Source organism: Bos grunniens, chromosome 10 (genome assembly GCF_055505025.1).
Source record: "Bos grunniens cultivar Pamir isolate PY7600 chromosome 10, Bosgru_T2T1.0, whole genome shotgun sequence".
NCBI lineage: Eukaryota > Metazoa > Chordata > Mammalia > Artiodactyla > Bovidae > Bos > Bos grunniens.
In genome coordinates, this window is record NC_141174.1 from 25862184 (window position 1) to 25883686 (window position 21503).

A 21503-nucleotide genomic window follows, 5' to 3' on the forward strand; every position below is an offset into this window, starting at 1 on the left:
GACATCTTTTTTGGGTGTTAGTTCTAAAAGGTCTTGTAGGTCTTCATAGAACTGTTCAACTTCAGCTTCTTCAGCGTTACTGGTTGGGGCACAGACTTGGATTACTGTGATATTGAATGGTTTGCCTTGGAAACGAACAGAGATCATTCTGTCATTTTTGAGATTGCGTCCAATTACTGCATTTCAGACTCTTTTGTTGACCATGATGGCTACTCCATTTCTTCTGAGGGATTCCTGCCTGCAGTAGTAGATATAATGGTCATCTGAGTTAAATTCACCCATTCCAGTCCATTTCAGTTCGCTGATTCCTAGAATGTCGACATTCACTCTTGCCATCTCTTGTTTGACCACTTCCAATTTGCCTTGATTCATGGACCTGACATTCCAGGTTCCTATGCAATATTGCTCTTTACAGCATCGGACGTTGCTTCTATCACCAGTCACATCCACAGCTGGGTATTCTTTTTGCTTTGGCTCCATCCCTTCATTCTTTCTAGAGTTATTTCTCCACTGATCTCCAGTAGCATATTGGGCACCTACTGACCTGGGAAGTTCCTCTTTCAGTATCCTATCATTTTGCCTTTTCATACTGTTCATGGGGTTCTCAAGGCAAGAATACTGAAGTGGTTTGCCATTCCCTTCTCCAGTGGACCACATTCTGTCAGATCTCTCCACTGTGACCCGCCCATCTTAGGAACTACATATTTGCCTTAAAATTTCATGACATGCTCTTCAGCAAATGGAATCAGTATTCCTACAAACTAGAAATTCATCCCTTTTTCTAATATTTGGCTTTCAGTAATGTTTTTGAAACTCTGGAAAAGACCCTGATCCTGGGAAAGATAGAAGGCAGGAGGAGAAGGGGACAACAGAGGATAAGATGGTTGGATGGCATTACTGACTCAATGGACATGAGTTTGAGCAAGCTCTGGGAGATAGTGATGGACAGGGAAGCCTGGAGTGCTGCAGTCCATGTGGTGTTGCAAAGAGTCAGACACGACTGAGCAACTGAACAACAACAAATGTTTTTTATGTTTATTATAAAGTTATGCCAGATAACTAATTAATAAGACACTCACAAAAGAGCTCAAATCCTGAAGAACTTCTGAGCATAGCATCATCTCTGACTCTGTGTTGAATATGCCCAATGAACAAATATTCTCTCAGGAACATCTTTAAAATGCTCTGTCTCTGCCTAAAATGTTTTATCTATTTCTGAAATGTTCCCTGAGAACATAATATAGCATACCACTTATCCAACAGAGACTATGAAAGTTATATAATTTATCTAAAGATACGCAAAAACATGAGAACAGTTCAAAGTCACATTGACTCTTTTTTTAGTGTTCAGGCTTTGGAGTTGAAATTGAAACCAACATTTTCTGAATCTAAGCATGACATTTTGCTCAAAATATTTTTATTTCTGTAGCACATAATGAACTAGATATTCCTTGTAAATATTCAAATAGCTTTTTGATACCACTAAATAAGCTAATCTTTCATATTACTAATTTAATTTCCCCAAGGCAGAATGACAGTTTCCATCATTTTCATCCCAAGTATTCATTCAAGAAAGTTTAAATTAACTTTTCATGACCAACCTTTGTCCTTTTTACATACATTTTTAAGACAGAAGAATTCTTACAAATACTTGACTTTTCTAAACAGGTAACTCTTGGAGTTCCCTATATGAGGGTTAACTACATAAAAATTTGTACATTTCTGATCTACCACTATACTGAGGAAAGCTACCTGATTTTTCCATAATAAGGACAACACATAAGTTCCAATATACCCCCATCTTATAATTTTCATCACCTCTCTTTCTATACTCAAAATGATCATTTAAAAAAAAAGATCATAAGTTGCAAGTCTCTTCCCATACCCATATGATCTGTTAAGTTTTTTCTAATTAATTTTTAATGACATTTTAAAAAAGAAATGCAACCCCCAATCCAAAAAGGCAATAGTTAAATCATTATGATCTCTTTAAAAACAAGTAACACTGTTTTAATAAAGAATATATAATCACATTTTTATTTTAAACTGTATGACTCCACAGTAAATATATTATATACCATGACAAGTGGAATTTATTCCTGCAACTAAGGAGAGCATAGCATACAAAAATTAATATAATATGCCACATCAACAAAATGAAGGAAAAACTCACATAATCATCTCAACTAACACACAAAAAGTGTTTTACAAAATTCAACATCCTTTCATGACAAAGACACTCAATTAAATAGGAATAGAAGGAAACTACCTCAACATAATAAAGCCATATATGAAAAGCTCACAGCAAACAACATACTCAATGGTGAAAAACTAAAAGCTTTTCCTGTAAGATCAGGAACAAGGTAAGAATGCTCACTTTCATCACTTCTATTGGCTACAGCACCGAAAGCTCAAGTGACAGCAATTACGAAAAAGAATACAAGGCATTCAGACTGAAAAGGATAAAATAAAATTATCTCTGCTTGCAGATAATGTGGTCTTCTATGTAGAAAACCCTACAGACTCCACCAAAACAACTGTTAGAAGTAATAAATGAATTCAGCAAAAAAAGATACTAAGACTAAAGTCAGTTGTGTTTCTATACGCAAACAATGAACAAACTGAAAAAGAAAATTACAAAAATAACTTAATTGACAGTAGTATAAAAAAGAACAAAATACTTAGGAAATAAGTTACCCAAGGAGGTAAAAGGCTTGTACAATGAAAACTATAAAACATTGCTGAAAGAAATTAAAGAAGACATAAATAAATGGAAATAAATCTCACGTTAATATTCTAAAAGACTTAATATTGCTAAAATGTCAATACTACCCAAAACAATCTACAGATTCTATGCAACGCTTATCAAAATCCCAAAGAATTTTGCACAAAGAGAAAAAAGGATCCTAAAATTCACATAGACTCTCAAGGGACCTCGAAGAGCCAAGAAGATCTTGAAAAAGAAAAGAAAAACTAGAGGATTCACCCTTCCTGATTTCAAAATTTCACTGGAATGCTACAGTAATCAAAACAGTGCAGCACTGTCAAAAAGACAGACACACGGACTAGTGAAAGAGAGCTTAGAAATAAACTCACACGTACACGCTCAAATGATTTCTGATAAGGGTGTTAAGACCATCCAATGGGGAAAAAGTAAGTCTTTTGAACAAATGAGTGCTGGGGAAACTGGTCCACACACCTAATGCCATATACAAAAATTAACTGAAAATGGATGAAGAACCTAAATGTAAGACTTAAATAATAAAACTCTTAGAAGAAACAAAGCACAAAAGCATCAGGACACTGAATTTCACAATGATTTCTTGGACAGGGGGACACCAAAGGCACATGTAAAAAGAAATTAAAAAACGAATTTGACTTTATGAAAATTAAAAATTTTGTGCACAAGATACTATGCATAGAATAAAAAGGCAACCCACAGAATAGGATAAAATACTTGGAAATCATATATCTGATAAGAAATTGATATCCAGAATATGTAAGAACTACCCTAGAACTCAACAACAAACCAGCATGACTCAAAATTGAGAAAAGGGCTTGAAACAACATTTCTCCAAAGATATGTAAATTACCAACATGAAATAACATGAGAAGATGCTCAATGTCAGCAATCATTAGGGCAACACAAATGAAAACTAAAGTACAATACCACATCATAACCATTAAGATGGTTACTTAAAAAAAAAGAAAATAATAAGCACTGGCAAGGACGTGAAGAAACTGGAAGCCTTGTGCACTACTGGCAGAAATATAAAATGGTGTAGCTCCTGTCGAAAACAGTATGGTGGTTCTCAAAAAAAGTAAAAATAGAATTATGATCTAGCAATTTTGCTTCTGAGCATATACACAAAAAGAAATAAAAGCAGGGCCTTGAAGAGATCACTGTACACCCATGTTCACAGCCACACAGTGGCTGTGAATACACAGCAGCTAAAACACGGAAGCAACCCAACTATGTTCATCAACTGATGAGTAGATAAGCAAAATGTGATATATACACACAATATTATTCAAACGTAAAAAGGGAAGAAAACTGCAATATGCTACAAATGGATGTACCTTGAGCACGTTACACTAAGTGAAATGAGTCAGTCATAGAAAGAAAATTACTGTATAATTCCATTCATATAAAGTACTTAGAATGGTCAAAATCATAAAGACAGAAAGTATCGTGCTGGTTGCCAGGGACTGGGGGAGCAGAGAATGGAGAGTTATTGTTTTATTGTTTAATGGGTATAGAGTTTCAGTTTTACAAGATGAAAAGTTATGAGGATGGATGGTGGTGACGGCTACATAACAATGTGAATATACTTAACACCATTGAGCTGTACATTTAAAAATGGTTAAGGTAAATTTTATGTGCATTTTATCACAGGATTAAAAAGGAAGAAAGCACGACTGCAATAATCACCAAAAACTAGAAACTCCCCACATGTCCATCATATGGTGAATGGATAAACTAACTGTATATGTATATAGACAGATAGATGGATAGTGTTAGTCGCTCATCATGTCTGACTCTTTGCCACCCCATGGACCCCAGGCTCCTATGTCCACGGAATTTTCCAGGCAAGAATACTGGAGTGGAAACCCATTCCGCTCTCCAGGGGGTCTTCCGGACTCAAAAACTACAACTGGGTCTCCTACCCTGGGGGAGGATTCTTTATTGTCAGAGCCACCAGGGAACTAACTGCAGTATATCCATACAATAGGATACTACTCAGTAACAAAAAAGAATGAGCTACTGGTACACACAACATGGATAAATGCAAATGCATTATGCTAAATGAAAGAAGCTAGATTTTAAAAGCTACACATTAAATGATTTCATTTAAATGGTATACTGGAAAAAGTAAACTACAGGGACAAAAAAAACAGATCTGTGGTTGCTAGGGATTGAGATGCAGAGAGAGGTTGACTACAAAAAGGCAACAAGAGTGAATTTAGAAGATTATGGTAATGAACATATATTTGTCAAAATTCACAGACTTAAAAAAAATAAAAAAAATAAAAATCTGAATGTATAACTGAAATATGAATAAGAATGAAATCTTTCTAAATAAGCTACTAAAAGTTTCAAACAATTTTAAGATGAGTAGTTTATTTTCAGCACTAAAGATGCCACAGGATGAAAAGGTACAGTATACAATATTCACCCACAACTTACCTAGCACCTTAAAGTAAAAAACTATTAAATAGGAAATAAAACATTTTTCATTTTATGCACTGCAAATTGTACATAATAGGTAGCGTGGTAGGTACATAATTCAGGAGAAGTTTAAATTGACTTGGCCTTTCTACTTCACTGGTGTATACATATGTAACTTTAAATACAAAATTATCCATTTCTAAAAATATTAACATATAATTGGAAAAGAGAAGTACTGTCCACAAAATCTACTAACCTGAATTTGTTCAGTTAATCAATAATTGCAATAGAACTCTTTATCAAAACTGGAAACACCATCAGGGTCATGGGTGCTCTCTTAGAAAAAGCAGCAACCTGGAACAAAAAATATACATATATACTATGAACCTCTGTCCTATTCAAACTTCAGTTACCATTATATACTTTTCTAAAGTTCCCTTTTTTTCCCCCTTATGTAACTTTTATATACTTTATATACTTTTCTAAAGTCCCCTTTTATATACTTTCTAAAAGTCCCCTTTTTTTCCCTTATGTAGCCACTCATAACATGTAAAAATTTTGCATATTCACTTATTCTGCAAGCTACACCTTTCAATATGCCTCAGATACGCAGATGACACCACCCTTATGGCAGAAAGCAAAAAGGAACTAAAGAGCCTCTTGATGAAGGTGAAAGAGAAGAGTGAAAAAGCTGGCTTAAAATTCAACATTCAGAAAACTAAGCTCACGGCATCTGGTCCCATCAGTTCATGGCAAATAAATGAGGAAACAATGGAAGCAGAGACAGATTTTATGTTCTTGGCCTCCAAAATCACTGTGGTGACTGCAGCTGTGAAATTAAAAGATGCCTGCTCCTTGGAAAAAAAGGTACGACAAACCTAGACAGCGTATTAGAAAGCAGAGTGATTACTTTCCCGACAAAAGTCTATATAGTCAAAGCTATGGTTTTTCCAGTAGTCACATACGGGTGTAAGAGTTGGACCATAAAGAAGGCTGAGCACCAAAGAATTGATGCTTTTGAACGGTGATGTCAGAGAAGACTCTTAAGAGTCCCTTGGAGTGCAAGTAGATCAAACCTGTCAATCCTAAAGGAAATCAACCCTGAATATTCATTAGAAGGACTGATGCTGAAGCTGAAGCTCCACCCCTAGCCACGTGATGCAAAGAGCCGACTCACTGGAAAAGACCCTGAGGCTGGCAAAGATTGAAGGCAGGAGGAGAAAGGGACAACAGAGCACGGAAATGGTTTGGATGGCATCACCAACTCAACGGACAAGAGTCTGAGCAAACTCCAGGAGAAGGTGAAGGACAGGGAAACCTGGTGTGCTGAAATCCACAGGGTCACAGAGTCGGACATGACTGAGCGACTGAACAATATCAACAATGCCTTTCAAATCCCACTAAGAAACAGCCTTTCATTTTGCAAATTATATTCAAACATAGTAACACTGTCTTAATTTGCTTCATAGTTCATCTTAAAATAAATCTGCACCTATAAAACTGCTTTGTGAACACAAAATTCTTAATTTTGTCTACATCTTAACACAAGGTCAGTCAGAAACATCTCTTTCCAGACCAAAGCTTGAAATCATCTACATCCCTATACCTCAGTTAGCTCTACAATCTAATTTCTGACTATATTCTACACAAACTTTCATTCAAGTCAATTTAATTTGCTTGCTTTCCACAGAACAATTCTGTCATTCTCAGCTGTCACCATGCAACACAGCATTCCTTCTTTTTAAAAGAAAGATTTTTCCTCCCTTATCCTCTTTGTTAATCAATGCATATTCATCAACTTTCAAAATGCAGCTCCTCATTCCTGCCTGAGAGCTGATAAAATCATTCTGTACTCCATTAATCTCTGCAAGAATATTTTGTTTCCTTTGATATGTGTCATCTCATATAGTCTTCTGGTTAGCAACACTATCTCCTACTTCTTTTGTCACCTCTTCTCCATCATCTAGTAACATGTTTGACACACAGAAAGTAATCACTATGATTGACTAACAAGTGAAATGGTCTGAATGAAGATTCACACGTCATATGTTCACTGAGTGTGTACATATGTGCAGCTCACCAAGTAGAAAAACCCAAGAATAACATAAAGACACAAAACACTCTATGGAAACATGTCTTTCTGCCAGTTAATTTACTGTTGTTACAACATGAGATTATTTTCAAATTGTCAGATGTAGTCTTTCTCTGACAGCAAAGCCATTTTGAAACCAATTTCTGATGATTAGAAATAATACAGAAGAATCATTACCAGTTCCATCTCCCCAAAAGTAATCCAACTATGTTCATTCTAAATTCCAAGAGTCGAAAATTTATTCTGAGACACAAGAGCCTATAAAAACATTTAATAAATAATTCTAAACCAAAAGCAAGCACATTTCTATACTGTCTTACAGTAAAGAATCTGTCAGCAACGCAGGAAACCCAGGTTCGATCCCTGGGTCAGGAATATGCCCTGGAGAAGAAAATGGCAACCCACTCCAGTATTCTTGCCTGGGAAATCCCATGGACAGATAGATGAGCCTGGCAGGGTACATTCCATGGAGTCCGAAGACTCAGATACAACTGAGCAACTGACACTTTACAATTTACATTATCTTTTCTGGAAATTCTCACTGAAAAGGACAAACCACTCCCAAGTCAACTACCCCAGGGCCCATAAACTGACAATTCTTAAATGGCCATTAACTACAAAATCATCAAGGCTCATTGTGATTCCTTCACCAACTTCACAAAACCTTCACAAAACTTCACCAACCTCCCACAATAATTCAGTATTATGGGATTCATACTTTGTCATGAAGTAACTGGTACCAGATTTCTCTTTAGTCAGTAAACAACTGCAAAACTAGGCAAAACAGATGACAGCACAGTTTCCAGACACTGGACAACAATTAGTGTAGATCTTCATTCTCTGAGAGAAGAAAACAAGCTAGATAAGCCTACATACACCTTAATTTTCTGCTAAGAGACATGTTACAGACACTACTGCAGGCAGGGAAATTCAAAGTAGAGCGCAGCAGGGTCACCAACATGAAAAGACAAACATCAGAGTTCAGAAGGGATCAGATCAGATCAGATCAGATCAGTCGCTGAGTCATGTCCGACTCTTTGCGACCCCATGAATCGCAGCATGCCAGGCCTCCCTGTCCATCACCAACTCCCGGAGTTCACTCAGACTCACGTCCATAGAGTCAGTGATGCCATCTAGCCATCTCATCCTCTGTCGTCCCCTTCTCCTCTTGCCCCCAATCCCTCCCAGCATCAGAGTCTTTTCCAATGAGTCAACTCTTCGCATGAAGTGGCCAAAGTACTGGAGTTTCAGCTTCAGCATCATTCCTTCCAAAGAAATCCCAGGGCTGATCTCCTTCAGAATGGACTGGTTGGATTTCCTTGCAGTTCAAAGGACTCTCAAGAGTCTTCTCCAACACCACAGTTCAAAAGCATCAATTCTTCGGCGCTCAGCCTTCTTCACTGTCCAACTCTCACATCCATACATGACCACAGGAAAAACCATAGCCTTGACTAGACGAACCTTTGTTGGCAAAGTAATGTCTCTGCTTTTCAATATGCTATCTAGGTTGGTCATAACTTTCCTTCCAAGGAGTAAGCGTCTTTTAATTTCATGGCTGCAGTCACCATCTGCAGTGATTTTGGAGCCCAAAAAAAAATAAAGTCTGACACTGTTTCCACTGTTTCCCCATCTATTTCCCATGAAGTGATGGGACCGGATGCCATGATCTTTGTTTTCTGAATGTTGAGCTTTAAGCCAACTTTTTCACTCTCCACTTTCACTTTCATCAAGAGGCTTTTTAGTTCCTCTTCACTTTCTGCCATAAGGGTGGTGTCATCTGCATATCTGAGGTGATTGATATTTCTCCCAGCAATCTTGATTCCAGCTTGTGTTTCTTCCAGTCCAACGTTTCTCATGATGTACTCTGCATATAAGTTAAATAAGCAGGGTGACAATATACAGCCTTGATGTACTCCTTTTCCTATTTGGAACCAGTCTGTTGTTCCATGTCCAGTTCTAACTGTTGCTTCCTGACCTGCATACAAATTTCTCAAGAGGCAGATCAGGTGGTTTGGTATTCCCATCTCTTTCAGAATTTTCCACAGTTTATTGTGATCCACACAGTCAAAGGCTTTGGCATAGTCAATAAAGCAGAAATAGATGTTTTTCTGGAACTCTCTTGGCAATTTGATCTCTGGTTGCTCTGTCTTTTCTAAAACCAGCTTGAACATCAGGAAGTTCATGGTTCACATACTGCTGAAGCCTGGCTTAGAGAATTTTCAGCATTACTTTACTAGCGTGTGAGATGAGTGCAATTGTGCAGTCGTTTGAGCATTCTTTGGCATTGCCTTTCTTTGGGATTGGAATGAAAACTGACCTTTTCCAGTCCTGTGGCCACTGCTGAGTTTTCCAAATTTGCTGAAGGGATATATGGCAATTATTACTGCAATACTATACCAGACAGGAGGGAGTAATGAAGAAAAAAACTTCAGACATCTTCTCTTGAGTCTTTGGCTTCATGCTAATTTGCACATACTTAGGATAAAACTCCCAGTGGGCTACGATCTATAGGGTCGCAAAAAATCAGACATGACTGAAGCGACTTAGCATGCACATACACAGGGTAAAACTCCATAAGGCAAAGGTGGGGGGTGGGAGAATCTGCTGGGGAGCTAAGAAAAATGACCAATTCATTCAGAGCTAGGGACATGTGAGTTGCACCTAACCAGAGGAGAGAAACCTTGCATACTCTGGACAATAAGCAGAGGCCTCAGCGGGGCTGAATTAGTCCCAGAATAAAGATTAATCGATAATGATGACAGCAGAGCTTAAAAACAAACCCTGAAGGAACAACCTGATCCTCAACTTAACATCTGTAAACAGATGGTGAGCTAAATGGAAAACCTCATAATTCACAGGGCATCAGGTAAAGTTTTCAAAAAGGTTCTGCCTCAGGAATACAGCAGAATTATACTAAATGGTCCTAATAAGGAATACCTTAAAGGATTAAATATTTCCCAAGTAAATACATTCTACAAAAAGCTTCAAGAACATTTAGAGGAATACAAAAATATTCAGCACCCAACAAAGCATAATTTACAATGTCTTCTGTTACATACCTAACAAGCATTAACTAATTTGCCAAGCAAGTTTCAAGGAAAAAAGACAAGAAAATAAGAGGCAAATGAGAAGTATCAATGAAAACCAACCCAGAAAGGACACAGTTTTTATAAAACCAGGAAACTAGGATTAAAAGTTATTATAAATGTATTCTATATGCTGTGAAGCTAGAGAAAAGACTGAGTGCAATTTAAGTTTAAAACATAGAAAAAAGACCCAAATTGAACACCTAAAAATGAAAGCTAGAATGTTAGAGGCTCTACCTGACACTCGGTGAATTAGGCCCTATTCCTAACACTGTGTAAGCTGTGAGCACTGTATTCCTTTTGGGTGAGTTCCTTTGACCACACATAGTTTCCTCACAGGCATGTACTGATCAGTGCTCAACTGAATTCCTGGAAGGGACTTCTGCAGATCTGTAAAATTCTCTTGCAGCCCTCTTCTTTCTGGTACTTTGCCCCATGAGCTCTAGCTGCCTTGGCTTCTCAGGCTCCCAATACCATCTCCTCAATTCAGGCAGCTCTCTAGCCTTCTCTGGGGTTCTACTGCTCTACTATTCCATGCCTAAAAACACTCCCCAGGCTAGACCAAGCATAGGTCTCCGCTGTTTCCTGTCTCTCAGGGATCAATGTCTTGGGTTGCCTGATGGCAAATGCCTCATGAACTGCTGTTTCATGTTTTTTGCCTAGTTATTTCAAGTAAAAGGATACCAATCCCTGTCACTCCAACTTCACTCCAATGTGGCTGGAAGCATTATTTTAATTACTTTAAAGGAAAGTGAAAGTGAAGTCGCTCAGTCATGTCCTACTCTTTGCGACCCCGTGGATTGTAGCCCACCAGGCTCCTCCGTCCATGGGATTCTCCAGGCAAGAATACTGGAGTGGGTTGCCATTTCCTTCTCCAGGGGATCTTCCCGACCCAGGGATCAAACCCAGGTCTCCCACATTGCAGGCAGACGCTTTAACCTCAGAACCACCGGGGAAGCCCGAACTATGAGTTAATCTAACTTTGTGATTGCACTGAAAGCTGAAATTTTCCAAAAATTAGATGTATTCAGTTAACACCACTCACCATGTTAATAAGTTATCCTTAACCATATAATAAATGCAGACTATGGGGTTGAATTTCAGAACAGTAACCATAAAAGTGAAATAGGCAATTAGCACACATGCAATATTAAGAGAGAATACACAAAGAGGTGGAAAGTAAACCCCAAAGGAGAAGAACATACTCTGTTGTCTCTCTTTTCCTGTAGCATTAATACATACATCAATGAATCTGGTGGAACAAGGGAAGTTGCTGCTTCCAGCATACATGTTATGCTGGCAAACAGACATCAGTAAACAGGTAACAATATGCACCCAGAGGCTCAGGCCGCCAGGACAATCAGCTGCCCCTTCAGAGATAAGAAAGATCTGGGTTTGCAGTCTTCAAATGGGAATAGTTTTACCTTTCCCCAGGCGGCTGAGAGTAGTTCACGGCAAATCTTTTGATTATAGCGTGGAGTACGGAAAACAAAAAACTTCAGCTACTGCTTTGGTTTCATCAGAAATTCTACAGGCATGTGTCTTATAAGCAGTATATGGCAGAATTTTAAGCCAATCTGAGAGTCTCTGTTTTTCAGTAGAAATTCCAAGTATTATTTTTGACTACTTCTTACTACTGAATGTTCTGTTGGTGAAACTGAAGGTCTTTCGCTCAGAAGGAATGAATCAAGAAGAAGATTAAATGGAGCCCCTAGGGTTGTGTGGTGTCTAGCAGCCAGACCCTGAGGCTCATGGGCTGCTGAGTGGCTGTAAAGGGCCCCAGTGCTCCACCCTTCCGGGTGGGATGTCACTGAGACCCCTCCAATGGAGCCTCCTGCTGCTACTGCTCTGCCATTTCCTGGTGATGTGGCACCTCAGTCTGCCTCACCACCATGTGACAATGTGTGAACTGGATGTACTTCTCGGAGTCCATTTACAGACAAGACCTCCACTTCACACTTCGAGAGCATTCAAACCACTCTCATCAAAATCCATTTCTTGTCATCCTAGTGATTCTGCACCCCTCAGATAAGAAAGTCAGACAGGCCATTAGAGTTATTTGGGGTGAAAAGAAGTCTTGGTGGGGATATGAGGTTCTTACATTTTTCTTACTGGGCCAACAGGCTGAAAGTGAAGACAAAGTGTTAGCATTATCTTTAAAGGATAAACACCTCCGTAATGGCAATATAATACAAGAGTTTTTATAGTCACATACAATAACCTGGGGCTTTCCATGTGGCTCAGTGGTAAAGAATCTACCTGCCAAGCAGGAGATGTGGGTTCAATCCCTGGGTCAGGAAGATCCCCTGGAGAAGGAAATGTCAGGCTACAGTTCATGGAGTAGCAGAGTCAGACACAACTTAGCAACTAAACAACAACAATAACCTGATCTTGAAGATGATTATGGCATTTAGGTGGATAACTGAGTCTTGCCCCAATGCTAGGTACATCGTGAAGACAGACACTGATGTTTTCATCAATACTGGCAAGTTAGTGTATTATCTTTTAGATTTAAGCCACTCAGAGAAGTTTTTCACAGGTTATCCTCTAACTGATATTTATCCCTATAGAAGATTTTACCAAAAAGTCTACATTTCATACTCGGACTATACCTTCAGTGGTAAAGAATCCACCTGCCAATGCAGGAGACATAAGAGACATAAGATCCCTGGGTCAGAAAGATCCCCTGAAGGAGGGCATGGCAACCCACTCCAGTATTCTTGCCTGGAGAACCCCATGGACAGAGGAGCCTGACGGACTACAGTCTATAGGGTCGCAAAGAGTCAGACACAACTGAAGTGACTTAGCATGTGTACCTTCAAGGTGTTCCCCCCCAAATGCAGTGGATTGGGTTATATAATGTTCAGAGATCTGGTGCCGATACAATTTGTAAAATGACAAGGCACATAAAATCCATCAAGTCTGAAGATATTTATGTTCAGATCTGTTTCAATTTACTAAAAGTGGACATTCATATTCCAGAAAACACCAATCTTTTCTTTTTATACAGGAATCACTTGGATGTCTGTCAACTCAGATGTGTGACTGAAGCCCATGACTTTTCTTCCAAGGAAATTATCACATTTTGGCAGGTATGTTAAGGAACACCACATACCATTATGTATGACACTCTACCCAATGCCTAGAGAAGGAAGGGATACTTTGTGGAAAGTGTTGAAATAAGGACCATGAAATCTCCAATGGAAAACTCGTGGGCCAATCACTGTGTTGGACATGGAACAGAAATTCACGAAAAGCCCATAGACTGAAGATGGGAGGGTTGCACTTGACCTATGGTTTATACTGACAACTATCAAGTAGGGCCTTTTAAAGATAATATTCAGAGGAATTAAATATCATAGCTCAGTCAGGAAAGAATCTGCCTGCAATGCAAGAGACCCAAGTTCAATTCCTGGGTCAGGAAGATCCCCTGGAGAAGGAAATGGCAACCCACTCTAGTATTCTTGCCGGAGAAATCCCATGGGCAGAGGAGACTGCCAGGCTACAGACCATGAGATCACAAGAGTTGGACATGATTTAGTGACTAAACCATCACCACCACCAAGAAGGATGCAAAGTTTTTGTTAATAAAACTAATAGGACCAAATAATTTGAGGACATCATTCTACAGACTAGAACTTCTTAAAAGGGTTTCATTGAATTATAAAGCTCATTTGTCCTAACAATAAAGCAGTGTGGAGTATTATTTATTCACTGAACAATCTAGTCAGTTCAGGATTGTGTATATATCTTACATGGATTACCAGTATTTTTAATATATAGCTCTGTGGAAAAAACTAAAGTTATACCAAAATTTTATCTGTTTTTGGTCATTTGCAAGATACTTTAAGATGTTGCAGTATTTCGAGGCTATCAATCTTCATTTAATATTAGTGTTTTGTACTTTCTGGGTGTTTGAATGCTATGGTTGTTTCATTCAATACTATATAAACAGAACAGTGAAAAATCACTCTTTAAATTTTTTCCAATTACTTCACTGATGAATTTATTATGAATAGCTCTATTAATATGAAGTCATTGGTCACTACTGTGTATCAGTAATCTCTTGGACTTTGATAAATATCTCATTATGGTAAAACAGAGAAGAATTAAAGCAAGAAGATCTGAATTACTGTCTTGTTTGTAGAAATATAATCCTGCTGTTTTTAGACGTCACCTCATCTGGCTGATTGTTCCACCTGGAAATCAGGGGTAATACAAAATGCCAGGCAGCATTATTTCCTTTTGGAAAGGACTCTGACGCCAGAAAGAAAGAGAACATGATGGCCAGAAAGAATATCATGAAAGGAATGTCATATTTAAAAACTTGAGGGAAAGAGAAGACTAAAGATTCAAGTGACATGGTTAACTGGTCCATGTTTTTTCTCATTAACAATCATTCTAAGAATAAAAAGGAAAAGAGAACAAAAAAGAAAATATTTTGAACTGATAACCAGTATGAATTTGAAAAATAAAAACACTGAAAAGCCTGTTCTGTCCACTGTTTCAACAAAAATGAATTCACTATTCTAAGACTGTTAAACTCATAATTATTGGTAAGCAATATTTCCTATAATGATCTTGAAATGTAACATTCATTTGAAGCAAAATAAAAAACCAAGTTAGTAACAAGGAGAAGTCCTCACTACTTCCTCTCCTATTCTGAAGTTGTCTAACATTGACAACATAAACTAATAATCCATCAACTTTAATTTTATCGATTTTCTTACCAGTTATTAGGGCCCACTTAAATTTTTATTCCTATTTTGGTCTAGGTAAATTTGTAAGTTCTATTTGACAGTAAAATGTCAATTCCCATTTTTTCTTCCTCTTCCTCCAGTCAGCCCTATATGCCAAAAATTATTGGAACAGAAATTTAAGTGACTTCTGTCATCTTTAATTCATAACTTTGTTCAGATAAGCTTTGTAGAATCACAAAAAATGAAAATAATATTTCTGAGAAATTAGAAATAAAAATTATATCTTTATCTATTATAGTCAATATCCTTTTAGTTATCATCCTTTCAGCTAGTCTGAAATCAGAAGACAAGGTACTGAAATTTCCATTGGTTATAACACCGTCATTCCCTTTACATTCCCATGTCAAATAACTTGACTTTCTCTTTTTCAATGTGCCTTACGTTAATGCCTTAACAGACCTAATAGAAGCAGAAGAGATCCAAGAAGGGATGGCAAGAATAGAACTGTACAAAAAAAGATCTTAATGACCCGGATAACCACAATGGTGTGGTCATTCATCAAGAGCCAGACATTTGGAGTATAAAGTCAAGAGGCCCTCAGGAAGCACTGCTTCCAATAAAGCTAGTAGAAGCGATGGAATTCCAGCAGAGCTATTTAAAATCCAAAAAGATGATGCTACTAAATGCTGCATTCAACATGTCAGCAAATTTGGAAAACCCAGCAGTGGCCACAGGACTGGAAAAGCTCAGTTTTCATCACAATTCCCTAGAAGGGAAGTACTAAAGAATGTTCAAGCTACCAGACAATTGCACCCCTTTCTCATGCAAGTAAGGTTATGCTCAAAATCCTTCAAGCTAGGCTTCATCATTATGTGAATCAAGATCCTCCACATGTTCAAGTTCGGTTTAGAAAAGGCAGAGGAACCAGAGATCAAATTGCCAACATCCACTGGATCACAGTGAAAGCAAAGGAATTCCAGAAAAACATCGACCTCTGTTTCATTGACTACACTAAAGCCTTTGACTGTGTGGATCATAACTGCGGAAAACTCTTAAAGAGATGGGAATACCAGATCACCTTACCTACCTCCTGAGAAACCTGTATACGGGTCAAGAAACAACAGCTAGAACCACACATGAAACAACTAACCATTCCAAAGTGGGAAAGGGTACAGCAAGATTGTATATTGTCACCCAGCTTATTTAACTTATATGCAGAGTACATCATGTGAACTGCCAGGCTGGATGAATCACAGGCTGGAATCAAGACTGCCAGGAGAAATATCAACAACCTCAGATATGCAGATAATACCACTCTAACGCAGAAAGTAAAGAGGAACTAAAGAGCCTCATGATGAGGGTGAAAGAGGAGGGTGAAGAAGCTGGCTTGAAACTCAACATTCAAAAAACGAAGATCATGGCATCCAGTCCTACCACTTCATGGCGAGTGGATGGGAAAACAATGACGGATTTTATTCTCTTGGGCTCCAAAATCACTGCAGATGGAAACTGCAACCATGAAATTAAAAGACACTTGCTCCATGGAAAGAAAACTATGACAAATCTAGACAGCATATTAAAAAGCAGAAACATCACTTTGCTGACAAAGGTCTGTATAGGTTTTTCCAGTAGTCATGTACAGCTGTGAGACCTGGACCATAAAGAAGGCTGAGAGCCAAAGAATAGTACTGGAGAAGACTTTTGAGAGTCCCTTGGACTGCAAGGAAATCAAACCAGTCAACCCTAAAGGAAGTCAACCCTGAATATTCATTGGAAGGACTGATGCCAAAGCTAAAGTTCCAATACTTTGGCCAACTGATGCAAAGAGTCAACGCATTGCAAAAGACTCTGAAGCTGGTAAAGACTTAAGACTTAAGGAGAAGGGGGTAGCTGAGAATGAAATGATTCAACAGCATCACTAACTCAATGGACAAGAATCTGAGAAAACTCAAGGAGATGGTGGAGGACAGATGAGCCTGGTGTGCTACAGTCCATGTGGTCGCAAAGAGTCAGACACGACTTAGCAACTGAACAATAACAAACAAAATGTATATAACAAAACTTATAAATATATTTACCTTTTAACTTAGCAATTTCACTTTAGAAATTTACCATGAAAAAAATAATAGTAGTATGCTGCTGCTGCTGCTAAGTCGCCTCAGTCGCATCCAACTCTGTGCGACCCCATGGACTGCAGCTCACCAGGCTCCCCTGTCCCTGGGATTCTCCAGGCAAGAACACTGGAGTGGGTTGCCATTTCCTTCTCCAATGCATGAAAGTGAAAAATGAAAGTGAATTTGCTCAGTCGTGTCCAACTCAGCATACAAACATATATGGACAAGGTTATTCTACACATCACTGCTTTCAACTACAAATTAATAGAAAAACCCTAAATGCAAAAAATTTTAAATTGGAGTGTGGTTGGCTAAATTATTGCAACAACACAATTAAGTAATATGTTGTTCTAGAAAGATGAGAAAGATCTTCCAAGATATAATAAAAGAAAACAAAATAAAGGGCAGATTATTTACTGTATACAACTTTTGAGTATGAAATAAGAAATAAGAAATACCCTGAATCAGAATAAAATATTTAACCAAGAGAATAAGACTGGTTACCAACAAGGGGTGTGTAGTGGTTTACTGTGGCTGCTGTAACAAATTACCACCAACCTGGTGGCTTACAACAACAGAAATTTATTCTCTCATCATTCTGAAGGTCCGAAGTCTGAAGTCAGTTTCACTGAACTAAAATTAAGGTGTAAATAAGGCTTCACTCCCTTAAGAGGCTCTAGGAAGGAATCTGTTCCTTGTCTCTTACAACATCTGGTAGTGGTTAACACTCTGTGACTTGACGCTCCAACCCAGCTTCTGCCTTTATGATCACACTGCCTTCTCCTTTCCTATATCAAGTCTCTTGTCTGCTTCCCTCTTAAGAAGAATACCCATGACTGTATTTAGGACCCACCCAGAATAATCTATCTCAAGAGTCTTGGTCAAATCTGCAAAAATGCTTTTTTCAAATTAACAGATTTCAGAGATTAGCACTTGAATGTCATCCATGGGACCACCTTTCAGCCTATTGGGAGTAAGTGAAAAATGGAGTGGAAGAGATGGGCAAATGACTTTCAAACTATATAGTTCTGACTCCTGTTAGGACAGTAATTCCTATAGTTCTGAACCATATGAATGTTTCACATACTCAAAAAAAAAAAGAAAATCAACAAGGATACAGGAGGAATAACCCCTAAGGTGCTATACGCAGAAAGAACTAGACCTAAAAGTATTTCAAATAGTTATACTGAATATATCCACACTGAAAGATGGGTAGAGCCACTGGGAAGAACTAACTGAAGTAACTTTGGAACATGTTATTTTGCCTATATACTGTCAAGCTGAAAACAAAAAGACCACTAGCTAATTTTTACTACTAGTGTGACTGATCAACTTTGAGACTATCTTTTAAGCATACTAGAATTGATTTACTAAGTGAATGTATTGTAAATAATCAAAGTCAGGTCTATCACTGTTAGAAAAAGGCAATTAGAAATGCTGAAAAAGTTATGAATCTTACAGTGCTGGACTAAAATTGAAGGTATCAACTTGAACTATATATGTAGATATACATACAGATAAATAGATAAGAACATGTGAGTGTGTGATAGAGTTAGGACTCTATCAACTGAGGGAACTTGGAAGCAATGACTGCCATTAACAATGAATAGGACAACTAGCACCCAGAGGTTTTATCTAAATCCTATTCTCTCCCAACAGGAATTGAGACTTCTAGGAAAAACAGCTCATTCCATCTCAAGGGCTGGAACAGTACAAGACAGACCAAGAGCATCTTATGCCAGAAACTAGGGAAATGTTTAAAGAAAGATGGAAATATGTCTTAAGGATGCAGGAGTTAGTCTGAAGGGACCAAATCTGGGACAAGCAGAGAATCAAAATAAATGCTATCAATTTGACAGTACTACCCCACGCCCAAGGTAAGAGAAACCCAAGTAGGACAGTAGGTGTTGCAAGAGGGCATCAGAGGGCAAACACACTGAAACCATACTCACAGAAAACCAGTCAATCTAATCACACTAGGACCACAGCCTTGTCTAACCCAATGAAATTAAGTCATGCCTGTGGGGCAACCCAAGATGGGCGGGTCATGGTGGAGAGATCTGACAGACTGTGGTCCACTAGAGAAGGGAATGGCAAACCACTTCAGTATTCTTGCCTTGAGAACCCTATGAACAGTATGAAAAGGCAAAATGATAGGATACTAAAGGAGAAACTCCCCAGGTCAGTAGGTGCCCAATATGCTACTGGAGATCAATGGAGAAATAACTCCAGAAAGAATGAAGGGATGGAGCCAAAGCAAAAAGAATACCCAGCTGTGGATGTGACTGGTGATAGAAGAAAGGTCCGATGCTATAAAGAGCAATATTGCATAGGAACCTGGAATGTCAGGTCCATGAATCAAGGCAAATTGGAAGTGGTCAAACAAGAGATGGCAAGAGTGAACGTCGACATTCTAGGAATCAGCGAACTGAAATGGACTGGAATGAGTGAATTTAACTCACATGACTATTATACCTACTACCGCAGGCAGGAAACCCTCAGAAGAAATGGAGTAGCCATCATGGTCAACAAAACAGTCTGAAATGCAATACTTGGATGCGATCTCAAAAACGACACAATGATCTCTGTTCGTTTCCAAGGCAAACCATTCAATATCACAGTAATCCAAGTCTAGGCCCCAACCAATAAAGCTGAAAAAGCTGAAGTTGAACGGTTCTATGAAGACCTACCAGACCTTTTAGAACTAACACCCAAAAAAGATGTCCTTTTCATTATAGGGGACTGGAATGCAAAAGTAGGAAGTCAAGAAACACCTGGAGTAACAGGCAAATTTGGCCTTGGAAAATGGAATGAAGCAGGGCAAAGACTAATAGAGTTTTGCCAAGAAAATGCACTGGTCATAACAAACACCCTATTCCAACAACACAAGAGAAGACTCTACACATGGACATCACCAGATGGTCAACACTGAAATCAGATTGATTATATTCTTTGCAACCAAAGATGGAGAAGCTCTATATAGGCAGCAAAAACAAGACCAGGAGCTGACTGTGGCTCAGACCATGAAATCCTTATTGCCAAATTCAGACTGAAATTGAAGAAAGTAGGGAAAACCACTAGACCATTCAGGTATGACCTAAATCAAATCCCTTACGATTATACAGTGGAAGTGAGAAATAGATTTAAGGGCCTAGATCTGATAGATAGAGTGTCTGATGAACTATGGAATGAGGTTTGTGACACTGTACAGGAGACAGGGATCAAGACCATCCCCATGGAAAACAAATGCAAAAAAAGTAAAATGGCTGTCTGGGGAGGCCTTACAAATAGCTGTGAAAAGAAGAGAAGCGAAAAGCAAAGGAGAAAATGAAAGATATAAACAAATGAATGCAGAGTTCCAAAGAATAGCAAGAAGAGATAAGAAAGCCTTCTTCAGTGATCAATGCAAAGAAATAGAGGAAAAAACAGAATGGGAAAGACTAGAGATCTCTTCAAGAAAATCAGAGATACCAAAGGAATATTTCATGCAAAGATGGGCTCGATAAAGGACAGAAATGGTATGGACCTCACAGAAGCAGAAGATATTAAGAAGAGATGGCAAGAATACACAGAAGAACTGTACAAAAAAGATCTTCACGACCCAGATAATCACGATGGTGTGATCACTCACCTAGAGCCAGACATCCTGGAATGTGAAGTCAAGTGGGCCTTAGAAAGCATCACTACGAACAAAGCCAGTGGAGGTGATAGAATTCCAGCTGAGTTATTCCAAATCCTGAAAGATGATGCTGTGAAAGTGCTGCACTCAATATGCCAGCAAATTTGGAAAACTCAGCAGTGGCCACAGGACTGGAAAAGGTCAGTTTTCATTCCAATCCCAAAGAAAGGCAATGCCAAAGAATGCTCAAACTATCGCACAATTGCACTCATCTCACACACTAGTAAAGTAATGCTCAAAATTCTCCAAGCCAGGCTTCAGCAATATGTGAACCATGAACTTCCTGATGTTCAAGCTGGTTTTAGAAAAGGCAGAGGAACCAGAGATCAAATCACCAACATCTGCTGGATCATGGAAAAAGAAAGAGAGTTCCAGAAAAACATCTATTTCTGCTTTATTGACTATGCCAAAGCCTTTGACTGTGTGGATCACAAGAAACTGTGGAAAATTCTGAAAGTGATGGGAATATCAGACCACCTGATCTGCCTCTTGAGAAATTTGTATGCAGGTCAGGAAGCAACAGTTAGAACTGGACATGGAACAACAGACTAGTTCCAAATAGGAAAAGGAGTATGTCAAGGCTGTATATTGTCACCCTGTTTATTTAACTTATATGCAGAGTACATCATGAGAAACACTGGACTGGAAGAAACACAAGCTGG

General features: G+C 38.5%; 1 protein-coding gene and 1 pseudogene across 32 annotated transcripts in view; one reads left to right on the top strand and one right to left on the bottom strand.

The window, feature by feature from the left end:
* The window catches only part of LOC147364170 (UDP-GalNAc:beta-1,3-N-acetylgalactosaminyltransferase 1-like), an 87354-nt pseudogene extending 74799 nt beyond the window's left edge, over positions 1-12555 (top strand).
* Positions 1-21503, bottom strand: part of FUT8 (fucosyltransferase 8) — a 361102-nt gene that overhangs the window by 301197 nt on the left and 38402 nt on the right. For 22 of the 32 annotated variants that reach the window (XM_086320236.1, XM_086320227.1, XM_086320238.1 and 19 more), the window contains one exon: positions 5427-5524. The exons of the other annotated variants lie outside the window; for them this stretch is intronic. The gene's annotated coding sequence lies outside the window, so the exon portion shown is untranslated. The remainder of the gene's footprint in view (positions 1-5426; positions 5525-21503) is intronic. 32 annotated transcript variants of the gene reach the window in all.